Source organism: Gorilla gorilla, chromosome 11, assembly GCF_029281585.2.
Source record: "Gorilla gorilla gorilla isolate KB3781 chromosome 11, NHGRI_mGorGor1-v2.1_pri, whole genome shotgun sequence".
NCBI classification, from domain to species: Eukaryota; Metazoa; Chordata; class Mammalia; order Primates; family Hominidae; genus Gorilla; species Gorilla gorilla.
The window spans coordinates 70,046,984-70,062,000 of record NC_073235.2 but is presented as its reverse complement, the minus strand read 5'-3'; the positions used below and the strand labels follow the sequence as shown (position 1 = coordinate 70,062,000).

Below are 15,017 nucleotides of genomic sequence, written 5' to 3'. Positions count from 1 at the left end.
GGAGGCTGGGTAGGGAGGACACAGGGGCTTTGGTCTCATTGTGAAGTTAGATACAGTTTCTCATTGGGGCTAAAATGATTTTCTCCTTAAAGTCCCAAGGTTGGGGGAATGTTTTCTGCTTGTTTGGTTTTGGTTTTTATTTTTTTAAAGGAGGATTGGTATTTGGCCTTTTTTCCAAGAAAAAGAAAGAACTGAGCAGTTAAGTGCCAAGTTAGACAAGAGAAGTCGGAGGGGGTGGAGGGGAGAGAAAGTGTTGGATCAAGAGGCTACTATTGTTTTAGCAATAGGGTTTATTTTAGAGTAACTAAAGCAAAATATATTTCCATAAGTATTTTTGTTTCAATTTTATCATCTTAAAAGATTGTAAGTTTAATGCCCTATTTAATTTCAGTAAGAGCCCAAGCATATTTTAAAAGGTATTCTTTCATGAGCCCATTTGTGGCTTACCACAGGACTTATCTTGCTGCAGAAGATGCAATACAGTACTGAGAACACTGAAATATCATTATTTTATCCAACACCGTGTTTCCCAATATCGTGAAGATGATGCAAGAATGATTGGCATCTGGGAAGCATTAACCTAATTTGTCAATTTCAACAGCTTAAGTTCAGTTAAAAAAATTGAACTCTACCATCTATCAATCACTATCAGTCACCTATGTAAAGGCTAGGAACTTAAAATATTTTTAAAAATCTAGTCTCTACATCTAGGATTTGATTTTTTTTTTTTTTTTTTTTTTTTTTTGAGACAGAGTCTCGCTCTGTCGCCCAGGCTGGAGTGCAGTGGCGCGATCTCGGCTCACTGCAAGCTCCGCCTCCTGGGTTCACGCCATTCTCCTGCCTCAGCCTCCCAGTAGCTGGGATTACAGGCGCCCGCCACCACGCCCAGCTAATTTTTTTGTGTGTTTTTAGTAGAGATGGGGTTTCACCGTGTTAGCCAGGATGGTCTTGATCTCCTGACCTCGTGATCCACCACAACTGACTGTGTAAAGGCGAGGGACTTTAAAGACAGACAGATTAATGAAATCTAATCCCTGCCTTCTCTAAAGGTGAGAGGGAGAGACAAAAAAAAAGAGCAACAATTTTGCTAAAATGAGGTAAACACTATAAGATGAACCAAAGGTACTGACTGCAGTATCAAGAGGGAATGGCTTCCAATTAAGTTAAATTCCTTGTTTTCTCAACAGTGCATCAAATGGCTCTTTAGAGTAGCCTGTGTACAATGTTTCCTACTTCTGAGGACTTTAACCTAGCAGTTATCAGGCCTCATTGAGTGTCAGCGACCTTGAAAACATACCTATGTCCAGAATGCTCAGGCTAGAAATCTAAAGATTTTTAGATATTTAAGTGTTCGTGGGTGGAGACCGGACATCAGAATTTAAATGAAAAAAAAAAAAAAAAAAGACAAAAAAAACAAAACCAAAACCAAACTATTCTCCAACTGATTCTAATGTGTAGTTAGAATTAAGAACCACTTCCTTCTCCAGGTATTTCTGGTTATTATAAAAATTTTACATAGAAAATAGTAATAGTTGAGGGCAAGAGTTTCTTTCTATAAAAATTTATTTAAAAAGAGGAAAGGATTGAAAAGAGGGTACTGAAATCAAGATTGGGGTCATAAGGTTGAACAAATTCAGCATAGCACATGTAACATTAACAGAGAAAGGCAAAGTCAAGCTGCAAACTAAATTCAGTCTCTGAAGACTTATTAGTAGGCAAAGAAAGTCAATGAGCAATGTAAAAAATGATTTAAGCCCTGCCACTGCCATTTTATCTGGGGGCAAGCTCTGTCAAAGACTATTTAGTGCTTCGCCCTATTACCACAAACTTATCACCATCTGTTCCTTTTGTATCTTCCTCTTTTTCTGCTGAAAGGAAATGCTTCCCACTATATTATTAGGTTTCCTATTATACACGCTCCATTCTGTGGTTTGAATATCAGAATTTTGCAAGGAAAAAGCAGAATATTTGCCCTCCAAATATCCCCATAACTCTTGGTACCTGTTAAGTTCCAGAGCACCACTGACTTCCAGCTTCTGGGATTTCCCTGGAACATGTTTAAATGACAAAAATATTATGTTAAAGCTCAAGAGCTTAACTACATTCCCACCCAGGCTATTTTTGTTTCTTTACCTGTATCAGGACATCTGTTATGATTTTAAGAGAACCCTTATTAGAACATCTTATTAGAACCCTTATTAGAACATTTTGGTTGCTTTGGTCTCTGATGAAAATACATTTATTACAGAAGCTGAAGATATCTGGGCTACATTTTCAAAGGTGAGCTCCCCTACCCTCCAACACCCCCCAGAAAACCTCAAAGAAAATTCATTTTGAATATATTGATGCAATCAGGGAAAATCCTGGCCTAGAACTCATTTGGTCATGATTCTAGCAGCAGTTTGAAATGCAGTTTCTCATTAGAGTAGTAACACTAATGAACACAGTGTGGGTCTGGGGTAATCTACAGCCTTAGCACAACCTACTGCCATGGCATTTCGGTTTGTCCTTCGATAGTCCTAGAACTTTTCACTAACCAGTTTTCACATCTGTAATCAGGAACTGTTTCTCCTTATTCTGTTGAAATGATTTGGGTATGTCCCTCTTGCTAGAGAGCTAGGCTAGGTGATATCTGAATGGCCCTTTCCAGAACTCAATACTATGCTTTACAACCATACAAGAGTAATTGCTCACATGCCAATATAATGCAGAGCACTCATAAAATGAAAAAGTAATAAAATCCATTCACTAACATTCCTGTTGTTCAAGGTTTATGGTAGATTATAATAAATCTCTGAATAGAATTGTGCAGGGTAAAAAAAAATTTTGATTGCTTTATTTATGCAAGATTTTAATATACTCAATTTCAAGGACAACTTGACAAGTTAAGTGTCTAATAGGACTACAGGGGCAGAGTTTTCTCATGTGCATATTCACTAAGAGACATCTTTCTTAACTTCTCTTAACATTTTTTTTTCAGTAAATTACTATAGAGTAGCTAGGTTAATTTTAGTAATTCAGAATGTTCTTGAATGAAGTAATATTTCTATGCTATTTGATATTTCTTCCATAACACTGCATGACCTATAGGAAATTTATTTCAATGTCTGCAATCCCTGAAGCCATTTTCCACACCAAAAATAAGCCACTGTGTTACATACAAATCAGAAATATGATTGAGCTTAAAGAAGTACAGTGAGTCAGGAAAAAAAATATTCATTATGAAAGAAACCTGTTCATTATGAATCCATGCAGCATGGGGTAAGTGATCAACTGATGCATCTGGATTAATTCATTGAAAGCAATGCCTTATTGTCTATCATTCTTAAACATATATCATTCTGCTACTTTATCCAAATGCTCATCATAAAAATAAAAATAAAGGTGTTCATTTTCAATTGATCTATATACCATTATTAATCTAGTCCTATCTTTCCACTTGATAAATGAATACCTTGAGGGGCACAAAGAAGGGACTTTTTCAAAGTAATTGTTAGCATCAGTATTAGAATTCCAGTCATTTGGTTTCAATTTAATTGCCTTCCTGTCTTACAAGTCTTACGTACTAAGGCATTTCTTAATATTGTAGTATGATGAGTAGGGTGCAGAAAGTGGTAGAAGTATCATATATCACATAAAGACAGAGAAGGGGATTTCATAATTGCTCCTTGAGGTTAAGACTTCATATTCAGTTATGCCAAAAAGCTATCAGTTTCACCAACCGCTAATATGACCAAAAGGTTGCCTGCTCAAGAAGAAAGTGCTTAGTGTATGGGGAGAGGAGGAAAAAAGAGAGAGAGGACAATGATGTCATGAAAGTCCTAGAGTACATTAAGCCTAGCGCTCCTGGGGACCTGGAATAAGGACAGATGGGAGAAATCAGGGATAGGATTTCTCTTTTGTTTTCTCCATTACTTTCTCCTTAAAAGCTGTGATATTTGGAGTTGAAGGGTAGGTACCATCACACAAGGGTGGCAAGAAGATAAGGCAGGGTGAATGTGGTGAGAATCGCATTAATTTCCCTCATCCTCTCTCCCTAATAGTGAATAGGCAGACTTGGAACAAATAGGATTTATGCAAATGGAGACCACACACCTTTAGAAAGACAGAATAGAAATAAACCCAGGACAAATGGTCAATTGCTAATAAACACTGCTCCTCCGATAATTTATTTAGTCACATATTTAGTGACTATCTATCTTATGTATGTCACAGTGATTGAATCTGAAACCCTTTGCTAAGGCCTTTGCCCTGAATTGTATCAAATGTTACTCAGTGAACTGAAAAAACAAAACAAAAAAAACCAGTTACTTTTACTCCTCCACGAAACCACTAAACCTGTCCTCACTAAAAAATTCTCCTTAGCCTGTGCCTTTTCAGTGTACAATTGAGATCAGCAATTATCTAGCTAAAGCAATCAGAGCAGTCTAATTAAAGTTTCAAAGTACACTATTCTAATTGGAGAGACATTTATCTATATACAATATTTCTGTGATCAGAAAAATATTTTTGAGGTAAGTTTTGACATTTTGATTTTTAAGGTAATAGAAAAGCACATTTCTTAAAAGGATCTACAATGAAACATTTTGAAAAGGGAAGTATTTTACAGAAATGTAAATAAAGTCCTTAATTCAGTGTTTAAATAAAGAGGCCTATGGACAACTTGCAAAAATCACCTGGAGCAAAAATCACCTGGAACAAAAATCAGAGTCCTGGGCTCCATCAAAATTTATAAAATTTGAAGTTTGAGAACCATAGTCCTAACTTAATTCATTGTGTACTGAGTATATGGATTTTTATTTATGGGGTTTATTAAGGGTATAAGATTATTGAGAGATAATTATATATTGTTGAAGAGGCAAAACTGTGAAACAAAGAGATATGCCTAAATGGCTCTATTTCATGTGTACCCTGGAAATTGAAAACGTGAACTCCCTGTTTTGAAAACATTTGGGGAAGCCATAAAAATCAGGTTATAATAATGATAATAATGGTTTATTCCATTGGTTCACCCTCTTTTGTTCTTTGTATGTGGAAGATACAGAGATAGAGTGAAATAACTGAGTAAGCCTACAGATTCCCTATGTAAAACTTCAATTAAAAGGTGCTTTGGAGATAGGCATTGTTAGTTTTATAAAAATGCATTTCAGAAAGCCATTTCACAATATCTGCCATGATATCCTCAGACACAAGATAGAGATGTGTGAGCTGAATGATAATCTGGTTAAGCAGATGCAAAGCTAGTTGATCCACTGTATGAAGAGTGTGAGATTAGTGGATCAGTTTCACCCTGGCAAGGAGCCTCTGCTGGTGCGCCAAAGAGCTCTGTACTCAACCATGTCTTGATGAACATTATTATGAATGACTTGTATGAAGACATAAAAGGAAATTCTGTCATATTTGCAGACCTCACAGAGCTAAAAACTGTAAAACAGCATTAGAGTTCTATAGCAAATCGGTAGGCTGGAATGATGGGCTGATATCAGCAGGAATGTATTTGTGGCCAGAAAACGTCCATATCCAGGCTTAAGCCCAGACTGTAAAGTCAGTATTTGGCAACTGAATCCCTCATATAAAAGAATAAAAGCAATAGCAATGTTTTATTTTAGCCATTACTGTGTTCAGCTATTCTTCTTCATGTTTACATGTATTACTTATTTCATCCTTATAACAGGGCTATAAGATAGTTCCTATCATTCCCATTTTACAGATGAGAAAACCAAGGTAAAGAGAAGGAAGCTACTTTCTGTAAGTTGTAAAGCCAGTAAATAGAGAAGAGGTGTGAACAAAGTACAGACCATCTAATTCTAGAGACATTATGCTGTAAAGTCTGCATTTAGGTTTCCAAAAACAAGTACATAAGCACAGGATGTTAGGGGAGACATGGTTTAAAAGCCCTTAGTTGAAGTTTTCTTTGACAGTTCAGTATGAGACATCACTGTTGCCGGAATGGTTAATGCTATCTCAAGCAGCATTTGTGGAAGAAATGTATTTAGAATTAAAGAGAGAACATTTCTGTTCTTCTATATGGTGTCATCTTGCTTCAAATTAATTCATATTCTAATTTTATGCCCTATACACTTCCTAAATTTATATGGAACTGATAAAGATTCTTAATTCATTAATGAAGAAACAGTAACATAAAATCAAACATGGTACAATTTGAGCTCAATACAGAAAATTATGAGAAAATTTGAGAAATTCAATAAATCCAGTTGATGAAGGCAGCAATCTAGATATCCAAGTGAAGTTGTAGCCTGTGACTTAGTCCCTTCATTTCTTTTTCAAACATGTTAATGTACAATTACCACATCATCAATTGAATCAACTGGGTGATCCTCATGTTTCCCAAAGAATCAGCCCTTCTTTTAATATTCACTTAATTTGATCAAATGGTCCCTACTTTGTCTTATTTTTAGTTGACTACTACTGGTATGTTTATGCTAAGAAAAAGGGAATTGGATGTAGATTTAGTGGCTTCAATTTACTCTGAATATACAAAACCAACAATTTTATCAGACTTTTGTTCTGGATTTTAAATTTAAGATTGGACTGCTGACCTCTCTAGTCCTTTTTGAAGGTATCATTTGAATGCAAATGCCCTTGTAGACTGTTTTTTAAATATAGTATTATAGTGCTAAGTGCAAAGCTTGTATTTTATGGTACTGAATTTGAAATTTATATTCTTTCTTATATTCTGAGGATTGATGGATAGTAAAGTTCTGTAAACAAAATAATTTTGAAAGTAAATTCAAAATGATTCTGGAAGCAAACTGAAGTTTAAATTTTAATCTTCTTAATTAAGAAGTTGTATTGGATCCCATATTGTTACTCTTATATATCCCTGTTTTCATAAATTCATATGGCAAATTTTGTGCACAATAAAAAAGAAACTTGTACATAGAATTCGGACTGTGTGTAGGATACACACGAGCTTCATCTCTTGAATTCCACCTTGTCAGATTATTTATTCTTTATCCCTCTGACTGCCCCCCATAAGCCAATTGTCATGCTAAGCACACTTTTTTTTCTGGATTATTGGAATAGGTTATTTATGTAGCCTATTCTTTGTGTAATGAACTTCAAAATCTATACATTAAGTGAAAAATTAAGTACAATAGTTCTATTTTTAAACATGAGAAAATGCTAATTACAATTCTCCAGATAAACATACATAATTACAGCAATTACAATTCAACAATAACTCACTGGTCCTTACTATTATAAACTCATAAACTATTATTCAGTATCCTATAAAATCCAAAATCTAATTGAAAGTGCTAGTTTAGCATAATTCCCACAAGCCACCATTCTTTAATATTCTGGAATGAATGAGGTTTTCGTTGAGCTATTAATTGATACTGACAAGCAATAACCACTGGAATGAAACTGCAATTATGAGTGGCAATTAATCACATTTGCTGTCATCTCTGGTGTCAAACAGAATTCAATAATCTTCTAAATAGTTCTTAAAAGTTTATACCTTTTATTTTTCAACTCACTTAGTAGAAACCAAAAGCAATTTGCTGGGATAATCAAGTAACACCCAAAGACTATTTCTGTAAAATATAAATATTGTATTTTCTTCGTTAAAAGAGCTTTTATCTTTCTTCTGAAATTATTTTCAGAAGAAATCTATCTCTTTACAACCTTGGTGACACTTCTCATCTCACCTCATACCTGTCTTATCTCAGCACATCTTTTTGACAGATCACCTTCGCACACAGCAGGAATTGCACATGCAGAAGAAATTCTTGTGAGCAAGAACTTGAGTAAGCATCATTAAGGACTTGGGATAATTTGAGAGGGAACTTTAGAAGCTTCAATTCAACAATATCTCTTTGAATTGGGGCAAGGAGGCAGCAGGATTTAATTTACTTTCTCTCATTATTTCTAATTTAGTAGGGCAACTAGCAATATGTTTTTCCCGCTAACCTAAGGCATCCATACATCAGCAACTCTCACCAACCTACTAGTCCCTTCAAAAGTCATTGGAGGGCTCCTTTTGGCATCCAGGTAGTCACCTTAGGAGTAAAAATATGGACATATTTTTTGTAAAGTGAGCTAGGTCACCTACCAAATGATCACATCAAGGGCAGTATTAATAACAAAAGATCCAATTCCAGACAAATGAAACACTCGGTGCAAAGTGGAGGTAGTGACCTCAATCGGCAGATGTGTACCAGATATGCAAGCAGACACACAGCTTTCCTTAAATATTCATGACTTCCAATCTTTGTTTTGTTGGTGAGACATGGCTAAAATGAGAAAGTCTTGTTTCATTTTCTATGCTTACAGTTTGTGGCAAATTTAATGTACTGGAAGTTAATCCTCAACAAACTAAGAAAGGAAGCAAAGCATCTGTTCACTCTACATCCCAAATCTGAAAAACGTTTTCTGGAAGTTTTCCCATAAAGCTGAAAATGTCGATAACTTTAAAAAGTGGAGGTTTGTAGCCTATAATTTACAACTTGAACAGATATAACAAAGTTACTTATTTAGAAATATTCCTGAACAGATAGCATTTACATATTTTCCGTGGAAAGCTATTAAAGTGAAGGAATTTACTAGCAAGCAGACATTTGGAGAAGGAAAGAATACTACATGAATAGCCTGTATGTATTAATAATGTAAATGAAATGACTTTCATTTTAATTATTGTTTTTCCCTTTACTTCTGTTTCTACTAACTGCATTTATGCTTATTATTGACTTCTAACAACATAATATGATGTTGGCCAAGACTTAGACGCCATACTGATTTAACATTGCATCAATATAAGAGACATTTTCTTTCTTGATGGTTCTGGTTCTGATACAACTAGATTATGGCATCTTTTTGTTTGATTGTAAAAGTTGTATAATTTATACTCTAATTTTGGATTCTTTTCTTTCTATCCTTCCTTTCACTGATTGTTTCCATAGTTATAATTTCATAAAATTTCAAGTGTCTAAATTACTCACTTCAGCAAGTCAATTATGTTCAGCTCTCTGGAGTTGCATGTTTTGGCTAACTCATGCCGGCATGTATACTGCAAACAAAACCTGCTTAACTTCGGAAGTGCTACAGAAAGTGGTACTATAATTCTTATGGCTTACTAGAACTGCTAGTTACTTTTGACCTTTGGAAAGTCCAGGTTAAAATTCTTGTTCCATAGCTTGGAACTCTGGTTTATAAGTTGAACCATAAACTGGGTGACTGATCAGAACCCATGTGTTTCTGGAGGGAACTCTGCAGCACCCCTCTGTGTGAGGTGCTATGGGTAAGATCCAAGCAAGGTTTCTCTTTTTTCCAAGTAAATGCTGAACCTGCCTCTGTCTACATGCTGCCCTTCGATTAGAAACACAGAATACTCAAGGAGTATAATCCTCAATTTGCTCTCTCCAGGCCTATCAAACATGTGGCTGCCACAGTAACAGTAAATAAAGAGAATTAAGGAAAATGCTTTTTCTAGGTGAACTAGGAATTCTAGCCTGTGCCTAAATCATTGGAGAGGTGCACGTTTGAGCCACATGGGATTCCCCCACTACAGAATCACCTATACAGAATTATGCTTTAATGTGAATGCAGAGACATTCATTAAGGGCAGATTCCCAAAATGATTATTCAAAGAAATTTTCTGTTGAAATTCCCATCTGTGGTGTTGTTGAACGTCCCTTACAAAAGCCCTCTTTCACTCCATGGTGAATTTCTTTTAGAATGTGATACCTGGAAGAAATGTGTTTCTTGAAGATAGAAACTTCCTTTCACCAGAATGAGAATTATGTAACTTAACAGTTTCCAAAATAGTTTTAAAAGAAAATTATTGTGGAGGATGTTATTATGTATGAGAATCGAAAAGTCTATACTTGTGAAACTAAATTTGTTTGACAATTGAACCAAGATTAAAAAATTGAACAGATTTCTTTTTAACTGCATGATGTCCTCAAGAATTAGATCTGCTAATGTGTACTGAGAGGCTCCAAAAAGAAGATTTTAGCAGCCACATTTTCCAAGCTCACTATATGATATAACGCCTTGTTTTCAGAACACTGTTTAAACTGGGGGGTGGTTAAACAATAGCAACAAAAGAACACTGATTAAAATCTTTCTAAAGAACTAAAGAAAAAAACTAAAGGACATGAATTTGAACATATGTAAGTTTTCTGTATTTATTTTTTGACTTAACTGGTAAGAAGCACAAAGCTAAAAAAATGCTGAGTATTCAAAATAATGATTAATAGCTAATATATCATCCACTACATTAAAACTATAACACTTTTTTTATTACCCACTACAATATCTTAGAAGCAAATAATGCATAAACATATGAAATCATAAAAACATTTATAGCATTATTGAAAATATTACAATTCCATGAACAACTGTACACTCACAAATTTGATGACCTAGGTGAAACGGACCCATTCCTTGAAAACACAATCTGCCAAAACTCACACAAGAAAAAATAGACCTATATCTATTACAGAAATTGAATCAATAACTAATAACCTTCCAAAACAGAAAGCACCAGGCCCAGATGAGTTCACTGATGAATTCTACCAAACATTTAAGGAAGAAATTACACCAATTCTCTATAATCTCTTTCAGAAGACAGAAGCAGAGAAAGTAATTCTTAACCCATTCCATGAGGCCAGCATTCCACTAACACAAAAACTGAGAAAGACAATGTAAGAAGAGATACAAACCAATATCTCTCATAAAAATAGAAGCAAAAATTATCAACAAAATATTAGCAAACCAAATCCAACAATGTATGTAAAGAATACATTATGTTCAAGCGGGATTTATCCCCAGTATGCAAGCCTGGTTCAAAATTCAAAAACCTATTAACGTGATCTATTACATACAGAGGCTAAAAGAGAAAAATCACATGATCATATTAATAGACATGATACACATCAATATAATCATTTGACATAATTCAACACCCATTCATGATAAAAACTCTCAGTAAACTAGCAATAGATGAGAACTTCCTCAACTTAAGAAGAATATCTACATAAACCTTACAGCTACCATTACACTTAGTGGTCAGAAATTTGAAGCTTTCCTACTAAGATCAGAAACAAGGCAAGGATGTCCCCTCTCATCACTCCTTTTCAAGACTGTGCAGGAAGTTCTAGCTGATACAATAGGACAAGAAAGGGAAAGAAAAAGTATACAGATTGGGAAGGAAGAAGTAAAATGCTCATTGTTTGCAAATGACATGATTGTCTAGAAAATTCAAAAGAATCAACAAAAAACTTCCAGAACTGATAAGCAATTGTATAAAAGTCAATTGCTTTCCCATATACTAGCAAGACACAAGTGGAATTTAGAATTAAAACACACTACCAGTTAAATTAGCACAACCAAAAATGAAATACTTGGGTACAAATATTTAAAAACTTGTATAAGATCCATATGAGGAAATCTAAAAATCTCTAATAAAAATATCTAAGGAGAAGGAATAAATGGAGAGATATTTCATGTAAACAACAGGAAGATAGGAAGATGTTGATGTATTGATTCAATATAGACTCAATCAAAACCCTAGCAACTTATTTTGTGGCTGTAGACAAACTGATTTTACTATTTATATGGGGAGGCAAAAAATCCAGAATAACCAATATAATATTGAAGAACAACAAAGTTAGAGAACTGACATTATCTGACTTTAAGACTTACTGTAAAGCTACAGTAATCAAGATAATGTGGTATTAGTAAAAGCAAAGACAAATAGATCAGTGGAACAGAATAAAGAACCCAGAAAAAGCCCACATAAATATGGTCAACGGATCTTTGAAAAAGGAATGATGAAAATACAAATGGAACAATGATGGTCTTTTCAACAAATGGTGCTAGAACAACTGCACATCCATGTGCAAAACAATGAATCTAAACATATACCTTATGGCACCTTTCCCCAAAATTAAGATGGATTATAGATCTAAAACATAAAACTATAAAAATCCTAGAAAATAACATAGGAGAAAGAAAATCTTGATGATCTTGGGTATGGCAATGACTCTTTAGATAAAAAAAATATCAAAGACATGATTCATGAAAGAAATACTGATAAGCTGGACTTCATGAAAATTTAAAACTTCCCTGAAATACAATGTCAAGGGAATGAGAAGACAAGTCACAGACTGGGAGAAAATATTTGCAGAAGATGCATCTGATAAAATATTGTTATCTAAAATATATATAAAAAAACTAAACAATAAGAAAACAAACAACCCAATTAAAAAATGGGTCAAAGTCCTTAACAGGTAACTCACTAAAGAAGACATTCAAGAGCAATTAAGCATATGAAAAGATGCTCCACATCATGCGTCATCAGGGAAGGCATACTAAACCAGTGAGAGACCACTACCTATCTATTAGAATGACCAAAATCCAGAACACTGACAACATCAAATGCTGATGAGGATATGGAGCAATAAGAACTCTCATTCATTGCTACTGGGAATGCAGAATGGTACAGGTACTTTGGAAGACAGTTTGGCAGGTCCTTACCAAACTAAACATACACTTACCATACAAACAATGGAGCTCCTAGGTATTTACCAGCAATTATGCTCTTTGGTAATTACTCAAAAAAGTTGAAAACTAATATCCACACAAGACCTTATAGCAGTTTTACTCATAATTGCCAAAACTTGGAAACAACCAAGATGTCCTTCAGTAGGTGAATGAATAAACTGTGGTACAACCAGATAATGGACTGTTATTCAGTGCTACAAAGAAATGAACTATCGAGCCATGAAAAGACACGGAGGAAACTTAAACGCATATTACTAAGTAAAATCAGTTGATCTGAAAAATGCTACATACTGTATGATTCCAATTATATGACATTCTGGAAAAGGCAAAACTATGGAGACAGTAGAAAGATAAATGCTTGGGGCTAAGGGGGAGTGAGGATGAATAGGTGGGGCACAAAGGATATTTAGGGCAGTGAAACTATTCTGCATGATACTATAACGGTGAATATACGTCATTGTACATGTGTCTAAACCCATGGGATGTACAACACCAAGAATGAACCCTAATGTAAACTATGGACTTCGGGGGATAATGTTGTTTCAGTGTAGATTCATCAGTTGTAACAACTGTGCCATTCTGGTGGGGGATGTTGATAATGGGGAAGGCTAGCATGTATGGGGGATGGAAGTACATGGAAAATCTCTGTACCTTCCCTTCAATTTTAGTGTGAAAATAAAACTGCTCTAAAAAAGTAAAGTTGTGAATTAAAAACAAAGAACACCACAACAAAACAACCAAAAGAGGCATAGTGACAGTAGATATTTTTTCAAAAGCCAATTTAAACATCACTGTCACTATCATTTCACTGTATTTAAAATACAAAACTTTGAGAATGATCCCTTTTTTCCAATGGTACAGAGAGCTTAATACATCCTTGAGATGGCCTTGGATTATCAAAACTAAATAAAAATTCCATGCATAATAAAAGACAACTCCTATATTTAAATCAAAAGATTACATTCATTTGAACACTATTTGAAATATAATCAGGTATTGTCATCTACATTCTTGCAGATTAATTCTATTTCTTACTTTTTGAGTTTTAAGATACAGTTTTCTAATCACCAGTCACTGTTCTAATACCAATTTTATAGAGCCACACTCTCCTCAGCTTCAAGAAAAAGAGAAGAAGAGAGAGAAGATTCATATACTATGCAGGAAGGGGATCATCATTCCACTTTAAAATTCAACTTCTTCACAAGTGCTTTCTCAAACCTAAGTCTATATGAATTACCAAAGAGCTTGTTAAAATGTAATTCTCTGTGCTATTTTCCACAGATTCTGATGCAGTAAGACTGCAAGAGGTATTGGAATCTCTACCCTTAATAAATACCCAGGGGATTCAGATGATGGTTCATGATTTAATATTCAAAAATTGCTGTTGAAGAACATGTTAAGGGGAGAGAGCAATTTTATTGTATTTAAACTCAATAACCCTCCTACCCCCAGAGGGCACAGTCACTGGCACTGCCTTTTAAAGGACTGAGTGACTCAGGACAGCATTGAAATTACCACCCTTTTGAACTTCATTAGCTCTTTTAGACCCATTCTATACGTGCTCAAGCATGCTTTCAGCCTGGATGACCTGGGTGCTAGTTCCAACATTGGTATTAACTACTCATATGGCTCAATTAGCAAACTCCATAACTTCACTAAACCTCATGTTATTCAAATAAGGAGCCTGGACTATGTTATTCTTTTTTTTTTTTTTTTTTTGTCTTTTTTTTTAAAGTTTATTTTCAGCTAATTTTTTTTCTTTTTCTTTTATTATTATTATTATTATTATTATTATTATTATTATTATTATTATACTTTAAGTTTTAGGGTCCATGTGCACAATGTGCAGGTTAGTCACATATGTATACATGTGCCATGCTGGTGTGCTGCACCCATTAACTCGTCATTAAGCATTAGGTATATCTCCTAATGCTATCCCTCCCTGCTCCCCGCACCCCACAACAGGCCCCAGAGTGTGATGTTCCCCTTCCTGCGTCCATGTGTTCTCATTGTTCAAGTCCCATCTATGAGTGAGAACATGAGGTGTTTGGTTTTTTCTCCATGCGATAGTTTACTGAGAATGATGATTTCCAATTTCATCCATGTCCCTACAAAGGACATGAACTCATCATTTTTTATGGCTGCATAGTATTCCATGGTGTATATGTGCCACATTTTCTTAATCCAGTCTATCATTGTTGGACATTTGGCTTGGTTCCAAGTCTTTGCTATCGTGAATAGTGCCGCAATAAACATACGTGTGCATGTGTCTTTATAGCAGCATGATTTATAGTCCTTTGGGTATATAGCCAGTAATGCGATGGCTGGGTCAAATGGTATTTCTAGTTCTAGATCCCTGAGGAATCGCCACACTGACTTCCACAATGGTTGAACTAGTTTACAGTCCCACCAACAGTGTAAAAGTGTTCCTATTTCTCCACATCCTCTCCAGGACCTGTTGTTTCCTGACTTTTTAATGATTGCCA

General features: G+C 34.9%; 1 protein-coding gene across 5 annotated transcripts in view; it reads right to left on the bottom strand.

Annotated features, from left to right (window-relative positions):
• B3GALT1 (beta-1,3-galactosyltransferase 1) overlaps window positions 1-15,017 on the bottom strand; it is a 588,653-nt gene that overhangs the window by 292,990 nt on the left and 280,646 nt on the right. The gene's annotated exons all lie outside the window — the stretch shown is intronic.